Source organism: Equus przewalskii, chromosome 12, assembly GCF_037783145.1.
Source record: "Equus przewalskii isolate Varuska chromosome 12, EquPr2, whole genome shotgun sequence".
Lineage (NCBI taxonomy): Eukaryota > Metazoa > Chordata > Mammalia > Perissodactyla > Equidae > Equus > Equus przewalskii.
In genome coordinates this window covers 530,594-545,767 of record NC_091842.1, presented here as the reverse complement: position 1 = coordinate 545,767, position 15,174 = coordinate 530,594, and the positions used below count along the sequence as shown (strand labels likewise).

At 51.7% G+C, this 15,174-nt stretch overlaps 1 protein-coding gene across 47 annotated transcripts in view; it reads right to left on the bottom strand.

The window, feature by feature from the left end:
• The window catches only part of SUN1 (Sad1 and UNC84 domain containing 1), a 55,148-nt gene that overhangs the window by 39,556 nt on the left and 418 nt on the right, over nt 1–15,174 (bottom strand). For 6 of the 47 annotated variants that reach the window (XM_008508780.2, XM_008508784.2, XM_008508786.2 and 3 more), the window contains exon 1: nt 3,355–3,521. The exons of 22 other annotated variants lie outside the window; for them this stretch is intronic. The gene's annotated coding sequence lies outside the window, so the exon portion shown is untranslated. Of the gene's footprint in view, nt 1–976; nt 1,397–1,600; nt 1,676–3,354; nt 3,742–6,141; nt 6,442–15,174 lie in introns of those variants that run through there. 19 more of the 47 variants (XM_008508788.2, XM_070567290.1, XM_070567287.1 and 16 more) reach the window with 15 other exon arrangements.

Sequence of the window (15,174 nt, the reverse complement as noted above, 5' to 3'; positions counted from 1 at the left end):
AAAGATATATGCACTTCCATGTTCACTGTAGCATTGTTTACAATAGCCAAGACATGGAAACGTTCACCAATGGATGAATGGGTAAAGAAGATGTAGTATAAACACACACACACTGGAATATTATTCAGCCATAAAAAAGAAGGAAATCTTGCCATTGGCAACAACATGGGTGGACCTCAAGGGCATTGTGCTAAGTGAAATAAGTCAGACAGAGAAAGACAAATACCAGATGATCTCTCTTATAGGTAGAATGTAAATAAATAAACAAAACCAAACTCATACATACAGTGAACAGATTGTTGGTTGCCAGAGGCAGGGGTGGGGCGGTGGAAATGGGTGAACTGTTTGTTTTTTTAGGTTTAAACAAATTGAATTAAAAAAATAGGTATTAGGGGCCAGCCCGGTGGCACAGCAGTTAAGTGCACATGTTCCACTTCAGTGGCCCGGGGTTCACTGGTTTGGATCTGGGTGCGGACATGGCACCACTTGGCAAGCCATGCTGTGGCAGGCGTCCCACATATAAAGTAGACGAACATGGGCATGGATGTTAGCTCAGGGCCAGTCTTCCTCAGCAAAAAGAGGAGGATTGGCAGCAGTTAGCTCAGGGCTAATCTTCCTCAAAATAAATAAATAAATAAATAAATAAAACGACTGATTTCTATAAGCTAAGACAAAAGTACTTTAATTCATACCATTTTCTTTGAAATAGTCCAAATACTCTTTAAAAGATTAAGTACTCATAGAAATAAACATCACTGTTCATATATAACAATTTTACTGTACCTACTAATTTCAACAAACACCACAAAACTCCTGCATTTTAAAAAACATTTCAATTCTTCTCAAGGACCTGGCACACGCAGAACAGACGCCCAACAAACACAATCCATTCTTATTTGGCATTGTACTAACATACACAAACTTTCTGCAAGTAAAATTAACTTTGATCTTTTTAATCCGAGTATTTGTTCAATACCTGTTTCACTGCCTCCAACTCCCTTTTGTCTACTCTCACCACCAGTACAGGTACAATGGCACAGACGCTGGAGAACAGAGGAGGAAGGGGAGGAGGAGCAGCAGGAGGAGGGGGAGCAGGAACGGAGGAGGAGGCAGTGGAGGAGCAAGAGGAGGAGCAGGAGGGGGAGGAAGAGGAACGGGAGGAGGAGCAGGGGGAGGGGGAGTTGGAGGGGGAGCAGGAGGAGGAGGCGGGGGAGCTGGAGGAGAAGCGGCAGGAGGATGGCCTTAGCTGCCCTGGGGCTGGCTCGGCAGTGTCCTTCTCTCCCTACAGCCACACAGCGTTCCTCCCAGCTCCAGCAGCAGGGCCAGGCCTGTTCCCATCTTCACTGCGGAACCAGAGCCACACCCCAGCAGCAGTGTAACAATGGCTTCTGACTTCGCTCATGTTTGCTAACAGCTCACTAAGCAACCAAAATGCCAGAGTGAGTAACAATATTAATACCCCATCATTGTTCTCATCCTCTAGAGTGCATAATTTTTTTATTTCCTATTAGTTACTCACTGACTAACAAAACCCAAACTTCCAGCTTCATTTCCAAAGTGACCTTTCACTTTCCTCTTTCACTATACCTGCATTACTGACCATTACTAAATCCAGGTTAAAGCTGTTACAGTCTCTGCTCACGAACTTCCACCAACTTCTCTAATACTGAATTGGTATTCAACGTGTACTCAGTGAAGTGGGTATTTCTCGGATCAGTTTACAGGAAGCATGTGATAAACGAGTGAATGGCAGATGCCCAAAAGCCAAATACTTCAGCATGCGCTTGAAAGATCGTGACCATGCCATAGGGACACTGGAGCGCCCAGCTAAGCACTCAACGGAGTCCTGCAGATTTGGGCTCAAATCCCAGCTGTGCCCACTCGCTGACTGCCCTGAGGCAGCTCCTGAGGGCGGGAAGCTCCGTGAAGCAGGCCAGGGGCAGGGCTGCAGGCCGGGGGACAGAGAGCGTCACAGGAAGTCCTGCCCAGGACTCAGCAGGGAGGAGAGGTTACACAGCCCAGTGAGGAGCAAGAACAGAAACTTACAGCGCTTTTATTTGAAAAAGTTACATTCCTATGTTCTCACATTTGGTTAATTTCTAATGCATAACAAACGGTGTTTTCGAAAGCTATCGAAGGCGCATGACCAGCTATAACCACATTTGCCAAACTGGTTCTTCCAATCAATGAGACACATGATAAAGCCGGGCCCCACAGCCTCCAGTCGGGTGTACCCCAGGCCTTATGCCTCAATTCAAAGTGACAACTTCTTGTCTCTGAAATAAAATTCCATCAAAGAAGCAAGCGCAGCTACTGGCCGTCAGTCCAATTTCCTAGGCATGACAATCACAGGCATGACAGGGTTACAGCAGAGTGGCCAAGGAAAAGATCCTACAGGTGACAGCACAGAGGCACAAGCTGAGTAACAGAAACAGCAGTAGATTTTTGGTAAAATATTTTATAAGAGGACCTACAACTGTAATAAAATGCCCAAAGATAACGCCATCAGGAGGGCACCCGTGTGGACAGACAGCACTCCCGGGCAGCGGCTCTGGAGGAAAGGAAGATGGGAGATGGCAGCGGAGGGGCAGACCACACATCACCATGACCACAGTTCAGCAGCACGACAGAGGAAGGGGAGGGTGTGACCGCACGCCCTCGCTTTCTCCTACTCATTCTGATCTCCACTCTGCAACCCCAGGAATTCTACGTTACGTTCTCCAGCGAAACACCTCTAAGTACAAAACCATCAGCAGACTCCGGCCCAGCTTCATCGGACCTGCGGCCCAGGTAAGCGCCATTTTGGCCATTGCTTACTCTGCAGCCCAGAAAACCACCTCTCCCTGGAGAAGGGCAAGAGGTCCACACTCACGCAGAGCAGAGCCCGTGAAGAAGCAGGTGGACGCAGAGGCAACCAAGCTCTACCCAGCATCTCAGAGCCCCTCCTCCTGTCCGTCTGCAGCAGACCGGCTTGCACGCCTGACGGCTAACGCTGCTGGGATTCAGCTCACGACCTCTCCACACCGGGTCCTCCCCATCAACCCTGCTCTCTCATTCCTTCCCCTCCTCTTCCTCCTCCCTTAACAGATCACGACATGCATTCAGAGCACTTTAAAATTAATCTTCAGTTCCCTCCACAAAATGTGAGCATTAAATAAAATCATAGGACTAAATAAAGTAACAAAAAAGGATTAAATGAAATGATGCCGCGAGGCAGTGCCTGGCACACGACACGCAAATGTGAGCTTTAGTTATTCTGTGGAATAGAGTTACACGGCCTGGGGTTAACACTTCTAAAAACCAGACTTCTTTTTCCTTCTGGGTTAGCAATCCCCGACGTGAAGATCCACTCACCCCTGGCCCAAATAAGAGGCAAAGCCCCCCGGGCAGCTCGGAGCTGACGGGCCAGAAGGCCAGTTCCAGCCCTCTCTCGGCAGATCCGACCCAGCAGCACACACGCGATTTCGATACTAGTCCTGCTGATAACTACCGTGAGCGCTGAGCGTTCTCAAAATGCTGTTCCCAGGCTCCACTTACACCCCGCTAATTAAAGCCCACACGTAACAGGAGAGGCTCCTGTTCGTCCCAGGCCTGGGGCGCCCTGCCACCGCCCGCCTGAGGCTGGGAGACCTCGTCGTCATTCATAGCCCACAGGACTGAAACAGTAAGTATAGAAGTGGACTGAAAACGTTTTCAGTGGCATCAGAACAGCCTGGAAAGAATCCGAAGTCAACATTCTGCAACCAGATGTGTCACAAAGGGGCCCTGTCCAGGCTCCACTGTGCTCATTTTCTAGTCCCTTCCAGGCCACTCCCTCCCTTCCCCTGAAAGTGCTACGACCTCGTCACAGGCCCCCTTCCCTGTGAGTGCCCTGGACTGGTCCCCACCTCCACACCGCTCACTGCACGCAGGAAGGGGCTCATGGCAGGCCCAGCTCCAGGCGCAGGCGGAACCCTCCCTGGCCGGCCAGCCCAGCAAATGAGCGCACAGGGGATGCGAGCCCCACGGTGCACGAGGGGGCCCTCCCCCTGCCCCCGTAAGAGAGGGCTGCTTTAGGATGACAGCTTTCGAGTGGAGCTGCCAGTCCCAATAGGGAAAAAGCACGCACCTCAGGAGACGGTGGGCCAAAGGGACATCATCAAGTGGAAAAGAAAACACTCTTGCTATAAATCACCCGAGTGTCTCCTTTTATCTTGTTTTCACTAGTGGCTAAGAGAACACGAAAGCTAGATGCACAGGCAAATGGAGAGGGCCTCTGTTTAGGTCACAAACTGGCTTCAAAACTAAGGAATTAAGTCGGTGTGTTTACAAACATGCGCGTCCCCAGCAAGGCTTCTTAAGCCACACTGGCTTCCTCCTCCAAGGCCCTCACCTTCTCCAACACACTCTGAAATGTTCCCATCACACGCAAGAGAGGAAGACACACACTCAGCTTTTGTTCTTGAAAGCTTCGGTCAGAATGGATTTTGGTTCTAGCCCTACATATAACTCGAATGTCTCCTGTTTAGAAGGTCTGTGCTAATCCAGTAACAATCTAGAAAATGAGCCTGAAAATTCTCAAAAATTACAAGTCACACAGGGTTGAAAATTGTGCTCCAGGTGAATGGCAAAACCAAAGGAACAGAATAAAATGGTTCTGAAATAAAATCAGCACATTTTCTTAGGAAATGCTACCAGTTGTAAAGAAAAACTGGAAAAAGGCAAACTTTCCAAAGGTTGGCAGCACGTCCTTGCATCACTACAGACCACAAGTGCCATCATCTAGCAGACAACCCTTTGTCACAGACAACGCACAAGGCAATCGAATTTGCTCCAAAGGCACTGTTATAAAGATCAGCGAGCTCCCCATCGGGCCTGCCCAGAGCCGACCAGTCACTGACCACGTGGAGTCGGGCGAAAGGCAAGTCCAGGCCGAAGCCGGCTGCCGTGTCTTTCCGAGAGAAACCCTGGCAACAGGCCCCTGCAGAGCGGTCTCGTGCCCCAGCCTAACGGCTCCCCCCTACCCAGACGACAGTCAGACCCTGTGGCTCTCCTCCGCAACCCGTCCACAGGGACAGCAGCCATCCCAGGGGACGCAGCAGACGGGACCCTCCTCCCAGCTCTGGGCGCAGCTCCAGACACTGCCACCTGCCTCGAGTGCCGACTCAGAGGGGCGTTCCGAGCTGGCAGCACAGGCTCCGACTGCAGGCCGCAGACCCACAGTGGCCCTCGGCCTCCAGGCCTCAGGAGGTTCAGCCAGCAGTGGGCACTCAGCTGGCCGGCCCATCCTGCAAGGACCTTCCAGAGAGGCGCCGCGGGGTGTGTGCGAACACGCAAACACATACACACACACACACACACACACGCTTGTTCTAACCTATCCTCACCAATCCTTAATCAGTACTAAATCTTAACATAATTACTGTGCTCAGTTCTTAATCCTGTTAAAATTAAATAACGTAGAGACTAATAAAAACATTAGTGATTTTACCTATAGATTAAAAAAATCATAAATTGGGTTAGAAATTCCAAAGATCATGTTCCTGTAATTACTTCTACAGCATAATAAACAGCAATTGGTCTCACATCTCTATTTTCATTTCATTCCTTTTTTTTTTTTTTTTTTTTTTTTTGCTGAGGAAGATTCGCCCTGAGCTAACATCTGCTGCCAATCTTCCTCTTTTTGTATGTGGGCTGCTGCCACAGTGTGGCCGCTGACAGACAAGTGGTCTAGGTCCACGCCCGGGAACCCGAACTTAGGCTGCCAAGGCAGGGCGCACCGAACCTACCACTAGGCAACCGGGGCTGGCCTCTATTTTCATTTTAAAGAAGCAAAACAACGTTTAGGAGAAACTATGATTTATACTGAGTGAGAATCTCTAAAAATGAGCTGATTATTTAAAACAGCAAATCAGAAACAAATGACTATAACCTAAAAATATCTGCAAGAGCTTTAGATCACTATGTGTGTTATATCTACACTTGAATATATGTTTTTAAAACTTCTGGAAAAACGCCACACTAAATTTAATCGCAAATTCTAGAGAATGGGACTTTTCCCCATCTGTGTTGTTTGAAATTTTCTTTAAAGAGAAGGTATTGGTGTTATAATTTAAACAATGAATCCAATAAATATTATTTTCACAAAAAACAAAGTCTGACCCTCATCTGTGAAGCGGTGTGGGGCGGCCAGAGCCCGGTTCCTCGCGCCCCTGTGCGTCCTCCACTGTGAGAACTCAGGACTCTCACCAGGAACACGCGGCCCCAGCCCTCAGTGTTGCTGGAGGCCACAGCCGCTGCCCAGCACTGCCCGGCACGGGTGAGAACGCTCAGCAAAGTCAGCTGTCAGCAGCAGCAACTCTGCACTCAGACAGCTTCTGGCCACGACGTGATGTTTCTTTCCTTTCTTTGGAAATGATGAAATAACAGGAAAAGGTGTAGGCTAGATGGGTTTGTTTACCTAAGAAAACAGCACTGAGTTTTAGGGAAAATAACCACCTCTCTGAAGACACACGACCACAAGCTCACATCCCCCAAGGATGAGCTCCAGACCCTTCAACAAAAACTCCACTTCCTCTGATGGCGATGTTTGTCACGGTGTTCCAGCAAAAGTCCAAAACCAAACTACTTATTTCCTACACGTTCTGAAAGGGTCCATGTCTCAGACCACAAAAAGCATCGACACCGCGGCTGCACTTGCTTCACACCTGGAGCACACTGCGTCGCCTCACAACCAGTGCGCTTGGGATGCCCACAGCGCTGTCTCTCCTGGGAAGAGCTCGCCCACGGCAAGGGCCTTCACACGGCGCTGCCGGGCAGGGATCCCTGGGGCTCCCACACCCAACACTGCTCCTCCTAAGGCCACGCGTGCCTGACTTTGCAGGGCCACTCTGACGGGTGAAGCAGGCAGCTGTCCACCTCATCCCACGGGGAGGCTCCTTATCTCTCTGTTTACGGGTGTGAACTGTCTGCACATTGGACACGCCTGGGGTGCCCTGTCTGTCACTGGTCTTTCCTGACTCTCCCATTGCCTTCCCTCACCCCAGAGCAGACGACAGTCCCGCCCGCGATGGATTCCATTCCTCCTACTGATCTGACTTCTACACTCGAGTCATTTTTATCCAATCCATCTGGGAGTCCTCTGACTACTTCCCAGGGGACACTTCTGCCTGGATCGTCCACAGGGACCTCTAGTCAACGCGTCCCAATCGGCCGTCAGTTGGCTCCTCCCTCAGCCAGCAGCGCCCTCCTTCCGGTGGGCACCCTCCTCACTCCCACTCGCTACCGCACCCTCTCTGCTGGCTTCCTGCAAACGCCCTGACTGGTTTCTCTCTCTCCAACCTTGCCCCCTCAAGCCAGAAAACTGTCGGAACGGCCCATCTACAAGGAGATCTGGCCCTCTCACCCCCTTCAGGCCCAACCGTGGCTCCCCAGCACCCACAGAGAAGACCCAAGACCCTGATTGGACCAGGCCTCCTTCCAAACGCCGCCTTCCCGCTCGTCTCCAGGGACCCACAGCTTCACTGAGAACCAGCTCGGGCAACGCTCTCCCCCACCATCTACACGCTGCCCCATGCTCTTCACTTGTCAGCAACGCCCTCCCCCCCCCATCTACATGCTGCCCCGTGCTCTTCACTTGTCAGCAACGCCCTCCTGATTCCTGATTCCCCATCCCCAGCCCCTTGGTCTCCTTCCACCCCAAACACTCCTGGCTGACTTCTCCTCATCCTCAGGATTCAACTAGGTACCACCTCCAGGAAGCGCTCCTGGACCCCCAACCCCCACATCCAAGTTAGGTGCCAGTCTTAGTGCTCGCCGGTGTCCGTCACTTAACACAAATTGTACTAATTATGTAGGAACGAGTCTTTCTCTGCAGCTAGACCCCAAGCTCTCTGAGAGCAGGAAGCTCACTTGCAGCACAAACGAACACTGTGCAGGCGCCCACAAAAGCAGGGGTCTCAGCGCTGTGCACGCTGCCTGCTTTGCCATGAAGCTGAAAACACCCTTGTGCTCCCCGCATCACCCTCTGGGCCCATCTGACTACGCCTTGGAGAAACCACGCCCCACGTGCTACAAACCATGAGGGGCACGAAGGGGGCGGTGTCAGGGCCTCCCGACTCTTCCTCGAGCCACCTAATCAGAACAGTCGTGCCAACTGTTTCAACTTCCGAGCACACCTGGGAATGACACCTGGACAGCAATGATGGAATTTCACTTGTACCGTAAACACAAACAGTCAATCCACGCCATTTCTCAGTCCCGCAGTGCTCTGTCCTCCAAACGCGAAGCACCAGGCTAAAGCAAGCACTTTCCAGGACTGAAAGGCTTGCAGCATAAACCGCGAGAAAAGAAACCGCCAAACTGATCTGTTTGTCACATTCCAGTGACATCAATTAAAGATCACACACAGCCAACAGAACGACTGAGGCCGACGCAGCAGGACGCGCAGCTCTGCTCTCAGGCCGCCAGGCCCGGGAGGGAGTCTCCGCCCCGCGGAGCCACTGGCCCGCACTTGATTGCCTCCCCACGGCTCACTTCACTCTGCACAAACGTCAGTCAGCATCTGTCACACAGTTCTTATCTCCAAGCTAAAATTCACACCAATGACCATTCCGTGTCCCTGTGCAACTGAAGGAAAAGCGAAGGCCAGCCAACCAGCGAGCACAAGCAGACAGGATTCAGGCTGCGAAACTGACGCGGCACACGGGCCTGACGACCCGGCGGCGACTACAGCACACGACTGCGACAGAGAGCCCCGCACGGGCAACATCACGTCCCTATTTCTCATCGTCAACCCTAAGTGAATTCCGGACCAACGGAAGTAAATGGTTTCAAACACAGATCCAGCAGGTCTGGCCTCCCTTTCCTGAAAATCCGGCGGAGACGCACTCCAGAAGAGCAACGAGCTCTAAATCGTGGAGCGAGAGGAAGAAGAAAGTGAGAGTTTTCAATCAACTAAACAGTCCCGCGAGGCTCCTGCCGGCCGCAACGAGCGCAAGCACCCAACTGAAGCACGTGCAGCACCACGCTGAGCCCGCCATCACTTGCGCTCGGCCACCTCTCTGTCCTGTCCCCACTGCCCTGGGAGCCCAGACGCGGGCGCCCCCTGTGTGACGGGGTCCGGGCCACTGAGCCTCACTCAGCAGGGGCCTTGTGAGCACGGCGAGCCTGGGCCCCAGCCCCACTCTGAGCTATCGAGGTGACAAGGAGTGTGACGCGAAGGGCAGCGGCATCCGGAGTCATGATGTCTCCTACCAAAATGTGGCCTGGCGTGTACTGCAAGCAAATTCAAACCGGCTCTGTCCTCAGAATCTGGAGACCACTGGTCGTCATAAATTCAGGACCAAGAACAATGGTTAGAGAAGACACTTCATCGAACACCAGCTTTCTCTGAAAATAGGTCACCCAGGAATTTCCCGTTAAAAATGGTGTATTGAACACAGACGTCAATTTCCACTGTCCTCCAGACACCCTCTTAAAAAGGGCTTTTTTAAAGGCATATAACCACGAGGACAAAACAAAAGGGAGAAAAGACAATAGCAAGAACTTGGAAGCTAGAAAGCAAATGGATGAATGAAAGCTCGCAACGAGGAACACTGAGAAACAGCCCAGTTTCACTATGGATCCCCGAAGGCTTAAGAGCGGCACCTGTGTATACTTTGAAGCAAGGATGTAGGATGGAACAAAAATTCAAGAGGAACCAAATGCTCACAGTCTGTTTAAGAAACAGGCAGGGGCCGGCCCAGTGGCGCAGCAGTTAAGTTCACACGTTCCACTTCAGTAGCCTGGGGTTTGCTGGTTAGGATCCCGGGTGCAGACATGGCACCGCTTGGCACGCCATGCTGTGGTAGGCGTCCCACATATAAAGCAGAGGAAGATGGGCACGGATGTGAGCTCAGGGCCAGTCTTCCTCAGCAAAAAGAGGAGGATTGGCAGCAGATGTTAGCTCAGGGCTAATCTTCCTCAAAAAAAAAAAAAAAAACAGAAAAGAAACAGGCAAAACCACGCGATCATCTCAATTGGCGCAGGAGCAGCACTTGTCAAAATCTACTATCTTTCACAATGAAAACATTCAGCAAACCAGGAACAGAGGGGAACTTTCTCACCCTATAAAGGGCATTTACTAAAACCCGCAGCTGCCATTGCACCCAGTGGTGAAGGACCGGAAGGTGTCCCCTAAGATCAGGAACAAGACAAGGAGGCCCACCCTCCCCATGGCTACTCAAGGTTGTATGGAATCCTAGCCATGGCAGCCAGGCAAGAACAAGAAATAAAAGGCATCCACGCTGGAAAGGGAGAAGTAAAGAGACTTCGATTCACCAATGACACCATCTCATATAGAGGAAATCCTGAAGAACTCACAAAACACTGAAAGCTGATAAACAAATTGAGCTAAGTTGCAGGATACAAGATCAACACACAAGAATGAGTTGTTTCTTTACACCCATAAACAACCTGAAAATGAAATTAAGAAAACAATTCCTCTTACAATAGCATCAAAAAGAATAACAAATTTAGGAATAAATTTAACCAAAGACATGCAAAACTGGCACACTGAAAACACTGCGGAGAGGAATGAAAGAAGAAAACCCATGGATGGAAAGATCCCCTGTCCACAGGCAGGGAGCCTGTACTGTGAATGTGGCAGCCTCCCCTCAGTGAGCTACCGACTCAGGGCAATCGCCATCAAAATCCCAAGGGCCCTTTTTGCAGATATGGTAAAGCTAACCCTTAAATTCACATGGAAGTGCAATGGATGCCACACAGCCAAAAACAGCCTTGAAAAAGAACAACAAAGTTGGAAAACTCACAGTTCTCGATTTCAAAACTTATTAAAACTTATTAAAACTGTGTTACCGGCACAGGATAGACATACAGACTGAGAATACAACTGAGAGTCCAGAAATAAACCCACACATCTATGGTCAACTGATTTTCTACAAGGGAGCTAAGACAATTCAATACAGAAAAAATACTCTCTTCAACAACAGCTGGACAACCGGACAGCCACACGCAAGAGCGTGACGTCGGACCCGCACCTCACACCATCTACAAAATGAGCTCAAAATGCATCAAAGACCTAAACACAAGAGCGTGACGCCGGACCCGCACCTCACACCATCTACAAAATGAGCTCAAAATGCATCAAAGACCTAAACACAAGAGCGTGACGCCGGACCCGCACCTCACACCATCTACAAAATGAGCTCAAAATGCATCAAAGACCTAAACACAAGAGCGTGACGTCGGACCCGCACCTCACACCATCTACAAAATGAGCTCAAAATGCATCAAAGACCTAAACACAAGAGCTAAAACTATAACTCTTAGACGTAAATATAGGGGTGAATCTTCACGACCTTGGACTTGGTGATGGTTTCTTAGATACAACACACAAAGCATGAGCAACAAAGGAAAAACAGATAAACGGGAGCTCATAAAAGTTAACACCTTTGTGCATCAATGGACACAAGAGAGTGAAGGGGCCGGCCCTGTGGCATAGTGGTTAAGTTCGGCGTCCTCCGCTTTGATGGCCCAGCTTTACGGGTTTGGATCACAGGCGAGGACCTACACCACTCGTCAGCCATGCTGTGGCTGCGTCCCACATACGAAACAGAGCAAGACTGGCACAGATGTTAGCTCAAGGACAATCTTCCTCAGCAAAAAAAAAGTGAAGAGAGCTCAAAGAGTGGAAGAAAGTATATGCAAATCATGTATCTGAAAAGGGTCTGGTATCCAGAATGTATAAAGAACTCTCACAACTCAACAAAAAGACAAATAACCCAACTTTAAAATGGGCAGAGGACTTGAACAGACATTTCTCCAAATATGATAAGATAGGAAGCACAAGAAAACATGTTCACCATCATTAGCCACGAGGGAAATGCAAATCAAAATCAAAATGAGATAGCACTTCACACCCACTAGGATGGCCGTAATAAAAAACAAATAATGGAAAATAACAAGTGTTGGAGAGGGTGTGAAGAAACTGGAACCCTTGCACACTGCTGGTAGGAATGTAAAAGACTGCAGCCACTGTGGACAACAATTCCTCTTTAAGGTAAATATATGGTCATCATAGGACCCAGCAGTTCCACGCCTGGGTACAGACCCAAAGCACTGAACAGGCGCTCAAACGGAAACCTGTACACAAATGCGCATCGCAGCACTGTTCACTCAAACGTCCACCGACAGATGAAGGGGCAAGCAAACTGTGGTCCAAGCACACAATGGAATACGACTCAGCCACGAAAAGGAACGAAGTGCTGATACACACGGCAACACAGATGAACCTCGAAAACATGACGCTCAGTGAGAGAAGCCAGACACTGAAGGTCAAAGACTGTACGAATCCATTTATGTAAAAACCCAGAAGAGGCAAATTCAGAGACAGAAAGTAGACTAGTGGCTGCCAGAGGCTGGGCGCCGTGGATAACGGGGAGTGACTGCTAATAGGCACAGGGTTTCCATTTGGGGCGATGAAAAAGTTCTGTGTTGATGGTTGTGCAGCACCGTGCACGTACATGATGCCCTGAACTGTACAGGTTAACATGGTAAACTCTGTGTTGTGTGCTTCACCACAACAAAAAAAAGCAGCTAGCCACGTGCACCCACCCCCTCCTGCCCGCTCCCCACAAAGACTGGAGGACAAAACCGAGGTTCTCTAGACCACAGGATAAGAGGAACAGTGGCGCCCCGCACGCCCCCTGGCCTGTTTCCTTACTAACTGTGGGGCGCCACAGCCTCACTCTTCCACTCAGCTTCTAAAACAAGGCAGGAAATCGGAAAGCCCTTCATTGGGAGTCCAAGAAGCCCAATAAAAGGTCCGAAAACTAATGACACTGAGGGTCCCTCAAGGAAACCGAGCCCATCATACCAGCCAACGGGGACAAGACTAACACAGGCGCACAGCACATCTAAAGGACCATGCGGGCCCCACTCAGACACAGTGTTCCACCAAGACGGCACGACGCTTCAGGACACACGGACCAAGGCACACAAAAACAGGCCAGCAGAAGGAGACGGAGACCTCCCGCGTGTATGAAATGAGAACAAGTTGCCAAATTTTAGAGGAAAAAAACAACCAAGACAGCTCTGGGAAATACGAAGGTCAAAATAAAAACCTAAACAGATGAGTGAGAAGAAAAGAAGGATGAAATCTCCTAGAAAGTGGAACAAAAAGACAAACATGGAAAAGGATAAAAGGAGAAGACGGGTCCAAGAGGTTCCCCACCCAAATAACAGTATTTCCAAAGCACACAGAAAAGAAAATAAAGAGGAGAAAACTGTCAAAGAAAATCAATGGAAAAAACCCCCAGAACCACCAATCATGAGTTTCCAGACTTAAAGGAACCAGGGATAAAAACAGACCAAAACACAAGACGTTCCCGAGCACTGAGGACCAGGGAGCAAAAAGAGACCACACACAATGAGGCCACACTCGGGGTCAGCAGTCAGGGCAGCGCAGCAGCTCTGGGAGCTCGGACACCGGCGACAGGCCTAACCCGGGGTGACACCGACGGCCAGCAAACAGCAGTGACAATGCGCCGATGGGTAGGGCGGGGGACGACCCCTCCCACCTGCCTGGACGGGACAGGCAGGGACAGCGCTGCCCGAGGGCGTGAGGGCCCCATCAGTCAGTGTCGGTGAGCACGCAGCAGGTGGGCAGGCGGGCAGATGGACAGGTGGGCGTGTGGGCAGATGGACAGGTGAGCAGGGGCACATGTGGTCAGGTGGGCAGATGGATAGGTGGACAGGGGCACTTGTGGGCAAGTGCACATGTGGGAAGATGGACAGGTGGACATGTGGGCAGGCAGACAGGTGGGCAGATGGACAAGTGCACATGTGGGCAGGCAGGCAGATGGATGGGTGGGAAGGTGGGTGGGTGGGCAGATGTACGGGTGGGAAAGTGGACGGGTGGGAAAGTGGACATGTGGGCAGAGGAGCAGAAAGACGGGAGGGAAGGTGGACAGATAGACAGGAAGGAAGGTGGACAGGCAGGCAGACGGACAGGTGGGAAGGTGCACAGGCGGGTAGGCGGGCAGGTGGACATGTGGACAGGTGGACATGAAGGCAGGCGGGCAGATAGACAAGAAGGAAAGTGGACAGGCGGGCAGGTGGACATGAGGGCAGGCAGGCAAGTGGGCAGATGAACAGGTGGGAAGGTGCGCAGGCAGGCAGGCAGGTGGACATGAGGGCAGGTGGGCAGACAGACAGGAAGGAAGGTGGACAAGCGGGCAAGTGGACAGGTGGGCAGGCGGGTAGATGGACAGGCGGGAAGGTAGACAGGTGGACTTGTGGGCAGATAGATGGGAAGGAAGGTGGACAGGCGGGCAAGAGGACAGGTGGGCAGGTGGGTAGATGGACGGGCGGGAAGGTGCACAGGTGGGCAGGTGGACATGAGGGTGGGCAGGCAGGCAGGTCGACAGGTGGGCAGGCAGGTAGATGGACAGGCAGGAGGGTGCACAGGCAGGCAGGTGGACATGAGAGCAGGTGGACATGAGGGCAGGCAGGCAGGTGGACATGTGGGCAGGAGGACATGAGAACAGGTGGTCAGATAGACGGGAAGGAAGGTGGAGAGGCAGACAGGTGGACATGAGGGCAGGCAAACATGAGGGCAGGCGGGTAGATGGACGGGCGGAAGGTGGACGGGCGGGAAGGTGTACAGGTGGGCAGGTGGACATGAGGGCGGGCAGGCAGGCAGGTGGACAGGTGGGCAGGCAGGTAGATGGACGGGCAGGAGGGTGCACAGGCGGGCAGGTGGACACGTGGGCAGGTGGACATGAAGGAAAGCAGGCAGCTGGACATGAGGGCAGGTGGACATGTGGGCAGGAGGACATGAGAACAGGTGGTCAGATAAACGGGAAGGAAGGTGGAGAGGAGGACAGGTGGACATGAGGGCAGGCGGACATGAAGGCAGGCGGGCAGGTGGACATGTGGGCAGGCGGACATGAGAACAGGTGGTGAGATAGACGGGAAGGAAGGTGGAGAGGCAGACAGGTGGACATGAGGGCAGGCGGACATGAGGGCAGGCGGGTAGATGGACGGGCGGGAAGGTACACAGGCGGGCAGGGCCTGGGCACGCCCCTGGCACCTGCCGGGCGGGGAGACGCGGGCGCCGCGCGGGTCCAGAGCAGCGCCCCGCGCGCGGCCTGAAGGGCGGGCCCTGCACGGGGGCGTCTGGAGGGGCCGCGC